At 33.5% G+C, this 12996-nt stretch overlaps 1 long non-coding RNA gene across 3 annotated transcripts in view; it reads left to right on the top strand.

The window, feature by feature from the left end:
• Nucleotides 1-2299: 2299 nt before the first annotated feature.
• The window catches only part of LOC144244773 (uncharacterized), a 64906-nt gene continuing 54209 nt past the window's right edge, over nt 2300-12996 (top strand). For all 3 annotated transcript variants that reach the window (XR_013339062.1, XR_013339064.1, XR_013339063.1), the window contains exons 1-2: nt 2300-2389; nt 7169-7248. This is a non-coding gene — a long non-coding RNA (uncharacterized LOC144244773). The remainder of the gene's footprint in view (nt 2390-7168; nt 7249-12996) is intronic.

Raw genomic sequence — 12996 nt, 5'->3', positions numbered from 1 at the left:
TCTGCCATCTTGCCCCCTCCTCACCCCTGCAATTTTTTAAAATTTCTGTCAAATTTACAAATCCTTTTCTTTATTTCCTATTCTGAAAACTATTCCCTACTGTCAGGTCATAGAGGAAGCCACCACAAAATACCTTGTTTTGAGGTTGAATTATTTGCCCAACTCACAGATATAGTAGTGCCTAAGCTAAAACTTCACATCTGAGGGACTACAATGAATGTGAGGAAAAGCTGCAAGTGGTATTTCTCCTTCCAGAAAATGATAAAATACCTGTGCCTAGGGGATGGGGAGATGTCAAAGAGATTATAAGAAGTTATGGAGCCATGCAGTACGAAGTATAAACGGGCATTTAAAAAAGATGTGGAATTCTACTTTCTCATCACTAAAATCTGGTGATACGAACTCTGCTTTGAAAGAAACAAGAGATATAGAAGACAGGAGGAAATACCTCGGCTCCAAACCCAACACAGGCATCCCTGAATAAATGTGCTGATCTCAGATAGCAGTGCCCTCACTAAAATGATAAATGAGTGGAGAAAAAGAAAAAAAAAACTGACCCCCACCCAGAGAAAAAAAAATGCAAAGAAAGTTGTTTATCTTTAGAAAGAAAGAAAAAATATCAGAAAAAGCATAACTTCTTTCACATATAGTTTTAGCACAAATCAACATGTGAAAAATGTAGAAAGCCAACATCCCACCCATGTGGGACATAGTTTGGGGATTATACTTAATTGTTTTTCAACTGAGTTATCTTTGTAGACTTGCTAATAATCGTCAGCTCAGTTCTATCCTATGTTTATTTGAGAATGCAGACATGCTTGGGATTCTTAAGTTTCATTGGAAATATTCTTCTAGACTTTATGCTTGTAGCATAACAATATGAGGTAGATGTATTCATCTCTGTCTGTATTGTACTAGTTAAAGCATAGGGTTAAAATATTATGAAGGATCATCTCCCTCAGCTTACTCTGATAAAAGAATACTCTGTACCAACTTGGGTCTGCCTTCCACTTTTCATTTATTTGGTAGGCTCTTACAAGTCTAAGAGTTGCTTGAGAATTAGTTGTTCTAGTTAATAATGGGAATGTGAATATTAAGATAAGTTTTATAATCATTTTAATACTTCTTTTCAGTTTATTTCTTAATGCAATACTTTCATGAATAGAAAACATGTAAAATCATCAAAGCATCCTCAGGAAGAAGTAGAATTTATATTATTCTAGGCTTATTTCTTGGAAATGGTTTTAGAAAAGCCAGAATCCTCTGTATGCCCCTCTGGGAACTTCTGTTTCTCAGTTATGGTAGGATTTAGAACAGAGCTTTTTCACAGACACATTAGGGAAAACACTAGTGTTCTCATTCCATTTCTAATAAAGCAAAAACCGGTGTATAAAAATAAAAGTTTAAAACTATGAATTATGTATTAAACGCATACCTTCTAGGTTGAAGGAATGCTTCTAATAAAATATTTCTGTGAAAGTTATTATGACTTAATAAAATAATTGGTACAGTAAATGCTGACAGCAGCATTAGAATAAATGTTATCTATACAATAAAAACCTGTGTCCGAGTTTTAAACAAAGCTGGAGAATTTTGTCAAAATCATTATTTCAATATTACAACTGTAGTCCTAGAAGAGAGAAATATAACCTACTGCAGTCCCTGAAATATATTATCTTCAATAAACATGACTTTTCTCCCTTTCAACATTGAAATTTAACTATCTGCAATTCATCAAGATATTTCCAAATACCAACTCATTATGAATCCTACATAGTAAATAGGGGAAAATAAAAATACTATTTCTAATTATATAGCATTTTCTTAACTTACAATCAGGGGATATAAACTGCTTCATGGCAAAAAGGAATATAAACTATGGCTCAATTTCCTTCTCCTTCAGAATGGAAATACAAAATATTTGTTATCTGTAAAGTGTTTCCTGAGGGACAAGATGGCTGAGTCAGGTAAAGAGAAGCAGAGTACATACACTTACATCTTATGCCCATTTGTAATATGGTGGTCCAGAATATAATTCATCACCTATATTTAAGCCTGCAGAATCTCACTGCATATAAGGATGACAAAACACAACATAGCCCTGCCACAAAGGTACTCTGCATTTAATGAAACATTTTTATACCACTAAGCAGTGTTTCCTAGTTCAGAAATAAGGAATAAGTATTGGTATATTCCTTCAACCTTTCAAGAAACAGGTAACTATCTTGCTATATAAATATTTTCAGAATAATTAGACTTCCTCTTAGGTTGGTATTGACTGATTTTATTTATAGGAAGCCCAAGAATTGGAGTTGTTATTCTATGGTATATAATTCAAAATTTGGCAGAATATGAGTGACCAGAGAGAGACATAAAGAAAGTTTGTCAGGTAAGAGGAATACTCTATTTCTTTTTATTTGTATTGTGGTTACTCTGTACATAATTGATAAAACTCTTCAAGTTTATTTTTTGTCTGAATAGTGTATCTCAACAGAAATTTTGTCAATACATATATATATTTTTAGATTTGTATCTGTTAGGTTCCAACCAACCAACCAACCAAACAAGCAAACAAACAAACAAACAAAGACCTGAGACTACTTTAACTGCTTCAGTCAGAAAGGGATGTAATATTGGAAAGTTATTCAGTATTTACAAACTACTGAAAGTGTGAAGGAAAAAAAAAGTTACGAAACTCACTTCCACCTCCCAAGTTCAACTCTTTCTTTCAGAGCTTTAAGAGGTTGCAGGAGAAAAAGGAAAAGACCTGTAATGCACTCAGTGGCTCTAAAACTAACCTGGATCTATTTTGTAGTTCTGCTCATGGAGGTAGGCTTGCATATGCTTCTCTTCCGTCCTGTCAATCATGTAAGATTAGCTTCCACTGATGGAATATTACATTGAGCCCTGTTGGCAGAATTTCTGAGATGCATAAATCTCAGGAGAATACAGGAGTCAGAAAATGGTGCTGAGTTGTCTGCCTCTATCTATGTATCTATGTATCTGTCTATCTATCATCTATCTTATATCTATCTATCTATCTATCCATCCATCCATCCATCCATCCATCCATCCATCCACCTATCCATCTATCATCTATTCATCTATCTATCATCTATCTGGAGAGAGAGAGACAGGGAGAGAGGAAGGAAAGAAAATCATGCATTTTGTTATAAGCATATCTATGTTTCATTTCTTTTACTGCTCAGTAGTATTCCATCACATCAATGCATCACAGATTTTCTGCTGGATATGTGACACTTTCCAAGTTTATTATTATTAAAATATTGCTGTTGTTTTAGGACTCTTTCCAGAGAGTTAGGTTTTCATTTTTCTTGTATAAAAACCTTCAACTGCTATTGTTAGATGCAACCGTATTTTTTAAATATCAGTAGGTCAGATCAGTGTCAGACATCACTTCTATTTGCCTACTGATTTTTGTGCACAGTACTTTGCAATTACTAAAAGGGAATGTTAAAATCCTTAGGTTTGAATACAGATTTGCCTATTTCTCTCTTCTCCCCTCATTTTCTTTTCCTCAAGTATTGTTAAACTCTTATCAGGTGCACACAAATTTATTATTTTTGTCTTTTTCATGACTTTTCCTTTTTTGCTTTTTATGAAATATCCATATATACTTCTGCTAATAATATTTATTGAAGTATACTTGTAACTAATATAAATGCAACCACACTAAGTTTTCTATGTTTAATGTTTTCAGTGCATATAAGACTTTTCATCCTTTTCAATTTCAAGTTGGGTATTTTTACTATTTAAAATGTGTTCCTTATAACTAACCTATAGTTAGCTTTTGCTTTCTTTTTCATCCATTCTGAGAAATTTTCCTTTGTAATCCATGTACTTAATATGTTTACATTTAATTAAATTTTTGGTGTTTGCAATCCATTAGAATATTTGTTTTCTGTTTATTTTCTTCTGTTTTCCTTTGTTCCTTCTTTCTAGCCTAGTTCTAGGTAAAAAGAGTATTATTAGTAGTCCATTTTGGGACGCCTGGGTGTCTCAGTCAGTTAAGCATCCAACTTTGGCTCAGGTCATGATCTCATGGTCTGTGGGTTCAAGCCCCACATCAGGCTCTGGACTGACAGCTCAGAGCCTGGAGCCCGCTTCTGCCTCTGTGTCTCCCTCTCTCTTTCTGTCCTTCCCCTGCCCTCTCTGTCCCTCAAAAATAAATAAACATTTAAAAAGTTGTATTAGTAGTCCATCTCATGTTATCTACTGATTTTTTAGCTACCTATCTTTGTGATATTTTGTGGTTCTTATAGAGATTAAAACATACCTTTTAATTAGTCATACCTTACTTTTAAATAATATTAATTCATGAAAAAATTGAGTCTTTCAATTGTATAAGCTTTTAATAGTGGTCTCTTCCCTAAAACTCCTTGCAGTTACTCTGCCATGTATTTTATTATATCTAAATATTCTATTAAAAGCACAGTGTATTCTTGCTTTAAAATATTAGTAACGTTTAAGTTGCTGCGCATTGTCATATGCATACTCTTTTTTATTCACCCAAGTATTTACCTTCCGTCAGACTGCTTATTCTTGCTACAGATCCGGAGTTCCATCTTATGCTAAATCCTCTCAGCCAGAAGAATTCCTTCTATCCTTTCTGGTAGTGCTAATCTATAGAAAGTGTATCCTTTCAGTTTTATCCATTTGATTTTGTCCTTTTTAGCTTTCATCTTTGAGGGATATTTTTACTGCATGTAAAATACTAGATTGATCACTTTGTTTTACTTTTAATACTTTAAAAGCATGCTTACATTGTCATCTCAACTGTATTTTATAAAGGCAGTTTTCATGATTTTCTTTATACTTCTGTATATATTGTGTCATTTTTCTCCTCTCTTGTGGAAAAAATTAAGATGTTCCCTTTATCTTTGGTTATTTAGCATTTTGACTCAGATATGCCCCGCTGTGATAATTTATGTATTATGATTATTAATATTACCATTAGTTTATGAATTATGCTAATAATATTTCAAAACCATAAATCTAAATGATTTAAAAGTGCATTATAGGGGCGCCTGGGTGGCTTAGTCGGTTAAGCGTCCGACTTTCGCTTAGGTCATGATCTCGCAGTTCGTAGGTTTGAGCCCCGCGTCGGGCTCTGTGCTGACTGCCAGCTCAGAGCCTGGAGCCTGTTTCAGTCTGTGACTCCCTCTCTCTCTGACCCTCCCCTGCTCACGCTCTCTCTCTCTCTCTCCTAGAAATGAATAAAACATTTAAAAAAAATTTTTAAAAAGTGCATTATAAATTTTTACTGAGGGTCCAGAAAGAAGAATATACAATACATAGAATAAACCAAATTTTGTAATCAAGAGACAGTTTAAAACTTTGATTTTTCTTATTACAAAGATATGAGTTATTGAAAATTTAACAGCACTGATATGTGTTCTTTCAAATTTTTATACACACATATACACATACATATAGTCTTTTTTTTTTTTTTTGCCAGCACCTCTCTGTTTCAAAGTCTTGAGAGAAATTTAAGTTTTGATAACTTTAATGTAAATCCACATTTTGAAGAAGATATGGCAACTTCCTTATTAAATTTGAACAACTCATTAATTTAAATAATGTATTCCTTGTTTTCAAAGGTTACTCTAATAATTTGCAAACATTAACTACTGAGATGTTTTTTATTGTTTTTTTTCTGCTATAAAATGATTCTTTTATTTTTAAGTTTATTTATTTTTGAGAGGGAGACACAGAGCGCAAGAGGGGGAGGGGTAGAGAGAGAGGGAAACACAGAATCCGAGCAGGCTCCAGGCTCTGAGCTGTCAGCACAGAGCCCAACACAGGGCTCAAACCTATGGACCACTAGATCATGACCTGAGCTTAAGTCAGCCACTTAACTGACGGAGTCACCCAGGTACCCCATATAAAATAACGTGTCTTAAAGTTCTTTCTACGTACCCCTTAGGTCAGAATCACCTGGGGTTCTTGTTAAAAAGGCAGCTGTGTGGAAGTCACCTCAGGCTATGTGAATAAGTGAGGGCACGTGACTGGTGGGCACCAGAACATGCATTTTTATAAACTTTTTCCTTCGATTCTAAGCAGAATGATGTTCAGGAATCATTTTCTTAGACATATACAGAGGGGTATTTCTAGAATACTGTAGCCCAGTATAGATAAAATAGTAAACTAATACTGTCACTTGCCCTAATTCATTACACTGTTGTATAAAGCTTAACTTCAAAGGCATGGATATTTTAAAAACAGAACTTTAACTTTGTTCTTGTGATCAAGGCTACTCTTTATCTTGCTATAGGTCATTCTCTGCATTACCATTTTTCTGGATATCTCAGACATGCTGGTATATATTTGCTAATAATATATAATTGTAGTAAAGTCTGAATTATATTTGAATTCTTATCTGAAAAATGAAGTACTTCACAGCTAACTATGTTGGAACACAACACAATATTATTGAAAACATTGGGGCACCTGGGTGGCTCTGTTGGTTAAGTGTCCAGCTCTTGATTTCAGCTCAGGTCATGATCTCATGGTTCATGAGTTTGAACCCCACAATGAGTTCTGTGCTAGCAATGTGCTTGGGATTTCTCTCTCTCCCCCCCCCCATTGTTCTTCTCTCACTTGTGCTCTCTTTCTCTCAAAATAAATAAATAAACTTAAAAAAAGAAAAGAAAACATAAGTGTTAGTCAAATAACCTTGATGAGAACATCATGACTTCCAATTATTAGACACATTATATTCTGTACGCTTCTTTCCCATTTTCAGTTTGTTTTGTCAGGAGTTGGTATAGATTTATTGGTTTATATAAAATTTCTAGCACAAAATGATACCTAAAAAGGTACACTTTTATCAGTGTACTTTTCATGAAAACATGGGATTTAATATCTACTTTCTGCACAGAAATTTTGTTCAAAGGCAGTCATATATAGGAGTTCAGAATCTCACAGAGAGAAAACCTGGCAGATCTGCAATTGAGATTTGCCCCAGAGGCATTTTTCACAACACTGAGAATTTAGCTTAACCACTGCACTTCAGCACTGAACAGTTATAATGAATCTAACACTGGCAAAGTCACAGAAATCCTAATTTTCTAGATATTGTAGCTAAACGCAAATCTGTCAGCCTCAACTAATTCCACATTTTCTTTTTCCTGCTTATTACCTCAAGGATGTTATATCCTGGCCTAGAGTAGAGGGCAGAAGTGTCAAAGTGCCAGAAGGATTAGATCGCAGTGGCAAAAAATCAAGGTAAGACTACGTAGCAGATCTAATCAGTACTACAGCATGAGACACCCCAAATATATCAAAGATCAAATGACAGCAATACAAAGAAGGGAGGCATGCAGTTCCTGAGGCAACTCTTTCCTTAGCTCTCACTGGATTTCCTTCAGTTCAACTTCTCATTCAATCTCTGTAGTGTTTGTTATAAACACATATTATTTCTATTAATGTAATAATTATCATCCTTTTCCTTTTTAATTTGCCTACAGATTTTCTTATATATTCTTTAGGAAATTCTTTTCCTCTCCCAAAATTATAAATTTATTTATCTATATTATTTTCTGTATTTTTATAGTTTGCCTTTCATTTTAAGTATTGAATCTACCTAGAATTGATTTTTAACATGAGTATAATGTAGCTATCTAATTTCTTTCATGCTCCTTTAAATAACCAATTGTTGACTCATTTTTGAATTTTTGCATATCCCCCACTGATATGCAATGCTACAATTAATGATCATAATATAAGATTTCTTCCATTCATGGATCTTTTTTTAGGTCTCTTCATTCATGTGGAATCTTTTTCCTATGAAAGCTCATGGAAAGGTTAATACCTTACTTCCCAAATATTTTCATCCTGTGGCTGACATTAACACAATAAAATTAGGAAAGTATACTTTGGTTAAAGAATGATATTGTGCCCATAAAATGTGAACAGTCTGTGTTGGAGTGGAGTATGTTCCTGGTTGCCCCCCAAACTTTTACTGATCCCAAAGCTAAATGAATAGTTTTTCAGCCACTTGTAATCTATTCATGGATTTAGGAAATTCTTTTCCTCTCCCAAAGTATAATGCAACACTTCATTTGGGAAGCTATTCAATTTTTTTATTATTATTATCTAGCATCCAGGTGTTTTAGACTACATGGGAGTTTCAGTCTGGTTAGAAATTGGTCTCTTATAAACAGCATTCTGTTTCTGTTCTTTGGTTTTGATTTGGCCTGTGAAGTCATGGATGTTGCCATTCTTACTAATTTTGCTTATTTTTTAATAGAGTGATGGGTACACCAAAGCATTTAATAACAAACTTTTGTTAGGCCTTCACTGTTGTAACATATAGCTTTCTAAATGCAGAAACATTATACAAAACCTACAAAAAGAGTCCAAACCTTTTTTTCTGTTCCTTCCCATTTATTTTTTAGCACAATTTATATATGAGTTCTAAAAAATTTTCAAGTGCTATGGGCACTAGATCATGGTTAAAAGAATTATGTTTCAAATGCTGCTTTGAGTCTGTGGGATGTAACATTCTCTGTAACGATTTTATTATTGCTATAGGCAAGAAATACTTTATTTCTAACATCAAAAGTAAATAAGATGTTGCTCAATTTAGAAGTCCAGGAATATATAATGGGACCAGGATTACCTCAGGAGATAGAAGTTAACATTTGTAAACTTTAAAGAGTTTAAAGTTGTTATTCTTCCTGCAGACAGTGCATAACATTCTCTCAAACAATATTCTAACTTTTTAATCTCCTCAACTGCCCAGTTGTACATGAGTGTTAGAACTAAAAGCAAATAGTCCAGGACAAACAACAGCTACAAGTCTCTTTACTCTTGGATGAAGACCCAAGTTTCAGTACTGGAGGGATTAAAATCTAAAATTTAAGGGAAAAAAAAACTAGTGAAAGTAATAAGTATATTTTTTAAAGTCAAGTTTCATTATTCTGCAGTATGCTATACGCTCTGCAGTGAAGGGCAACATGAATAGACTCCAGAGCCGAGGTTTGTTTTCTTAATTTCTAGCTCCTTAGTTGTTATTTTAAATATTTACTTAAGTACTTTGCATTATTTTTCACCTTCCAAAGATACTTTTCACTTACCATCATTGAGAAATTTGTAAAAGCTAATGCATATTTAAAAGGGGAAATATCTTTTACAGAACTATTTAGGGAAACTTAGGGTCATAATTCATGTTTCTTTAAAAACTGAATGAGACTGTTCTTTCAGTTATACACTGGAAGTTTTTCTTCATTCCTTTCTTATTTCTTAGTGCTATGATTTATCACATTTTTATATCACAGGATATTCTTACATGGAATGTCAATATCTTCTAGTTAAAAATATAAAGGCTATCACTAGTGACTGCTTATGGCTTTCTGCTTCAGTAGAATTCAGCATGAGAACTTTCTAAGAACACAAACACTTTTCTTCATTCTCAACTATTCATGCATCATTAAATTTGGCTCACGTGTGCTGATGGAATAATTGAAGATGACGTACATTATTCTGTTCTTACAAGTGGTTTTATACATACTCTACCTTTGCCTGAACATTCCTTTAATATCACAACAAGGATACAGGTATTTTAAAAATCACTATTCTAACACATATTAAAATTAAATTTTAGCAACTTGAAATCCAGGAACTATTATCTTTCCAGAATGTGTGCTTACAGAAATTCACTAACTCAATATGCTTCCTTCACTTATCTGTGAAAGTTCCTATTATACATAAGCAGTTAGAGACCAATGTGTGCCTTACAACTCTTTACCGTTTTTGTCTTAGCATGTCAGAGTTGCTACACACTTGTCTTGTATTCATTGTTGGCAAAAGAGAAAAGGTGATATAAGAAAAATACTCAAGAGAAATGTTAGGACCTGCAGATGAGCTTCATTTTGAACTCCTGCACCTCTATTCCCATCTTCTTAATCCTGCCTGAGTAAAAAAGATAGACCAATGTAATATTAAAACTGAAAACAAATTGAGGCATCATTGAATGCCAGAAACTAGAAGAAATTTAATGCAGAAGTGACCAATGGGAAGAATTGCATAATACTGATTCATTTATTGATTTTTTGAGAAATAATTTTGCATCATAGGTATTTATTTAGTCATTCCACCAATTTGCATGAGTTTTATTAATTTCAAGCACTTTTTAGATACTATGTTATAAGTAAATATCTGTCCTAGGCAGATGTTGTAAATATAGGCAAATAGGTAGACAGATGGATTTACAGGTAGATATTGCAAAAGGCTAGAAAAAATGGATCATTAGGTAACTATAAGGGAAGTTTATCTAAATATAGCACACAACAAAGAATTTTGAAGAATATACCAAGTAACTGAAATATAATCTGCTAAAAGTAGCTAGTCAGTATGAGAAATTAAGCAGAGGAGTTTGCATACTACATTGTTTTATTTATATAATATGGAAACACAATAAAATGATCTACTGTGATGGAAGTCAGAATAGTGATTATTTTTGTGGCATGATTACTGAGAGGGGACATGAAGAGGCATCTGAGGTCTACTAAAGTCACAGAGATACATGGGCTTTATGAAAATTAACTGAGTAGCACCAAGGCTATGTACGTTTTCCCGCTTTACCCTCCTATACAAAATGCCTATGTGAAAAGGCAATATGGCATGTGAGAACTTGGGGAAAGTTTGGTTCAGATATGACAACAGCTTGTAGAAAAGTCCAGGAAAGAGAGCATCCTTACGTCTTCTTGAAGAAGATTGGAGGCCAGTAGGACTGGAACACAATTACCTGAGAGTGAAGCATCCAGGGAATATGGTCAGAAGGGATACTGGGACAAAATAATGTGGAAAATAAACACCGAAGGAAAGAAATGAAATTTAATTTTAGGTGTGAAAGGAGAACACTCATGCGCATCAGAGTGAGGCATAACTGAGTGATAGAAAAATACCTTCATATAGAGAAAGGAGTAACTGTGCCTTTTAGCCAGTTAGGATGGTGGGTCAGCAGTTTAAAATGTTTAGAAGGCAACTATAAATACTAGCACATTGAATAAATGGCAATCCTACTTAGAGTTATGCAGTTTTTGTAGTTTTTTTTTTTTTCCTGGCAGTTTTGGTAGATTATGTTTATGAAGATATTGACAAATTTCTTATGATTTTGAAGTTTCTTGTCACAGAGTTAACATAATATTTTTATTATTCATTTAATATGTATGCAGTTTCTTTTGAAAGAATAAAATATTGATTTTGCTGAATTTCTCTATTATCTGTGCTCATTTCTATTGCTCGCTCTACCTACTTTGGTATTATTCATTATCTTTTTCTGTCTTTTTAAGATTGGATATTAGGTAACTGTTTTAATGTTTTCTTCATTTCTATTTTAGACTTTAAAAGCTATATGTTTTCAGTTAAGAACTGCATTGGGGGGGTGCCTGGGTGGCTCAGTCTATTGGGTGTCCTACTTTGGCTCAGGTCATGATCCTGTGGTACTTGAGTTCAAGCTCCCTGTCAGGCTCTGTGCTAACAGCTCAGAGCCTGGAGCCTGCTTCAGATTCTGTTTCCTTCTCTCTCTCTCCCCCATTCATGCTTTGCTTCTCTCTCTCTCTCTCTCTCAAAATTAAATAATTGTTTAAAACATTTAAAAAAAGAACTGCCTTAGTAGTATTGTATAAATTTTCATATATTACACTCCCATTATCCTTCAATTATAATTATATTTTATTCTTCCTGTAATTTAATCTGTGAAGCATTAATTATTTAGATGTGAATTGTTTAATTTCTACACATTCAGGGTTTCAAAAACAACTATGATTTCTTTTCAATTTATTTCCCTTGTGGTCAGATAATACACTATATATGATCTTAATATTTTTTAATGTATTTGGGAGTCATTTTTAGCCTAGAAAACGTCCTGTCATTGTGAATGTATCATGTGCACTTAAAAAAAAAATCTGCATCTTATAGTTGTTGGATGGAGCATTCTGTTCTGTACATGTCAATCAGATCAAGGTTTTTGGTAAATTCATTCAAATTGTTCATGACTTTACTAAAGTTTTTGTCTATTTGTTCTAGTGATTGCTGAAATATACATTTTAAATTTCCTACTATGCTTCCAGTTAAGTCTGTGAATTTTTGCTTCATATATTTTAAGTTTCCTTTAAATGTATTTTTTAACGCTTATTTACTTTGAAAGAGAGAGAGCAAGAGAGAGCAAGCTGTAGAGGGGCAGAAGGGGGGACAGAGAGGGAATCCCAAGCAGGCCCCACACTGCCAGTGCAGAGCCACATGTGGGGCTCAAACTCAGGAATGTGAGATCATGACCTGAGCCGAAATCTAAAGTCAGACGCTTAACCAACTAAGCCACCCAGGCACCCCAATGTTTAAGTCTTCTTTAAATGCTAATTATGTATTTATGAATGAATGTTTCCCTTTATCATTTCAAAGTGTCAAAGTGTCATTTATCTCTAAGAACACTCTTTATCTTCAAGTCCATTTTAGCTAATATTCAAAGAGCCCTTCCAGGTTTCTTTGGCTTATTGTGTTCACAATACATCTTTTTTGCATGCATTTGTTTTGATTGATCTGTGTATTTAAATAAAAAGTGTGTAACTTGTATGGCAGGGTCAGGCTTTTTAAATGTGTTCGTTAATCTCTGCCTTTTAGTTGGTCGGTAGACAATTTACTGTAATTATTTATGAGATTAGATTTAGATGTTTCATTTAGTATTTGTTTCTATAGGTTCATTCTCAGTTTTGTTCTTCATCTCCCTCCCCCCCTTTTCCTGCCCCTTTTTGGACTATTTGAGTATTTTTAGTATTCTTTTAATTTAAATATTATCTCTTTGGACATATTTTATTTTTCTGGTGTTTATTTCAGACATAATTACTTATTGTTTCATGATGTGTATATAGGTCATAATAATATAATGATTTTATAATATATGTCTTACATATATTATATACTACATTATAATATATATAATAATATATAATAGGTTATAATAGAAAAAACTTA

This window comes from Crocuta crocuta, unplaced genomic scaffold, assembly GCF_008692635.1.
Source record: "Crocuta crocuta isolate KB4526 unplaced genomic scaffold, BGI_CrCroc_1.0 scaffold188, whole genome shotgun sequence".
Classification (NCBI taxonomy): Eukaryota; Metazoa; Chordata; class Mammalia; order Carnivora; family Hyaenidae; genus Crocuta; species Crocuta crocuta.
Note: the sequence above shows the minus strand (reverse complement) of the source record. Positions and strands in the feature narration are given on the sequence as shown.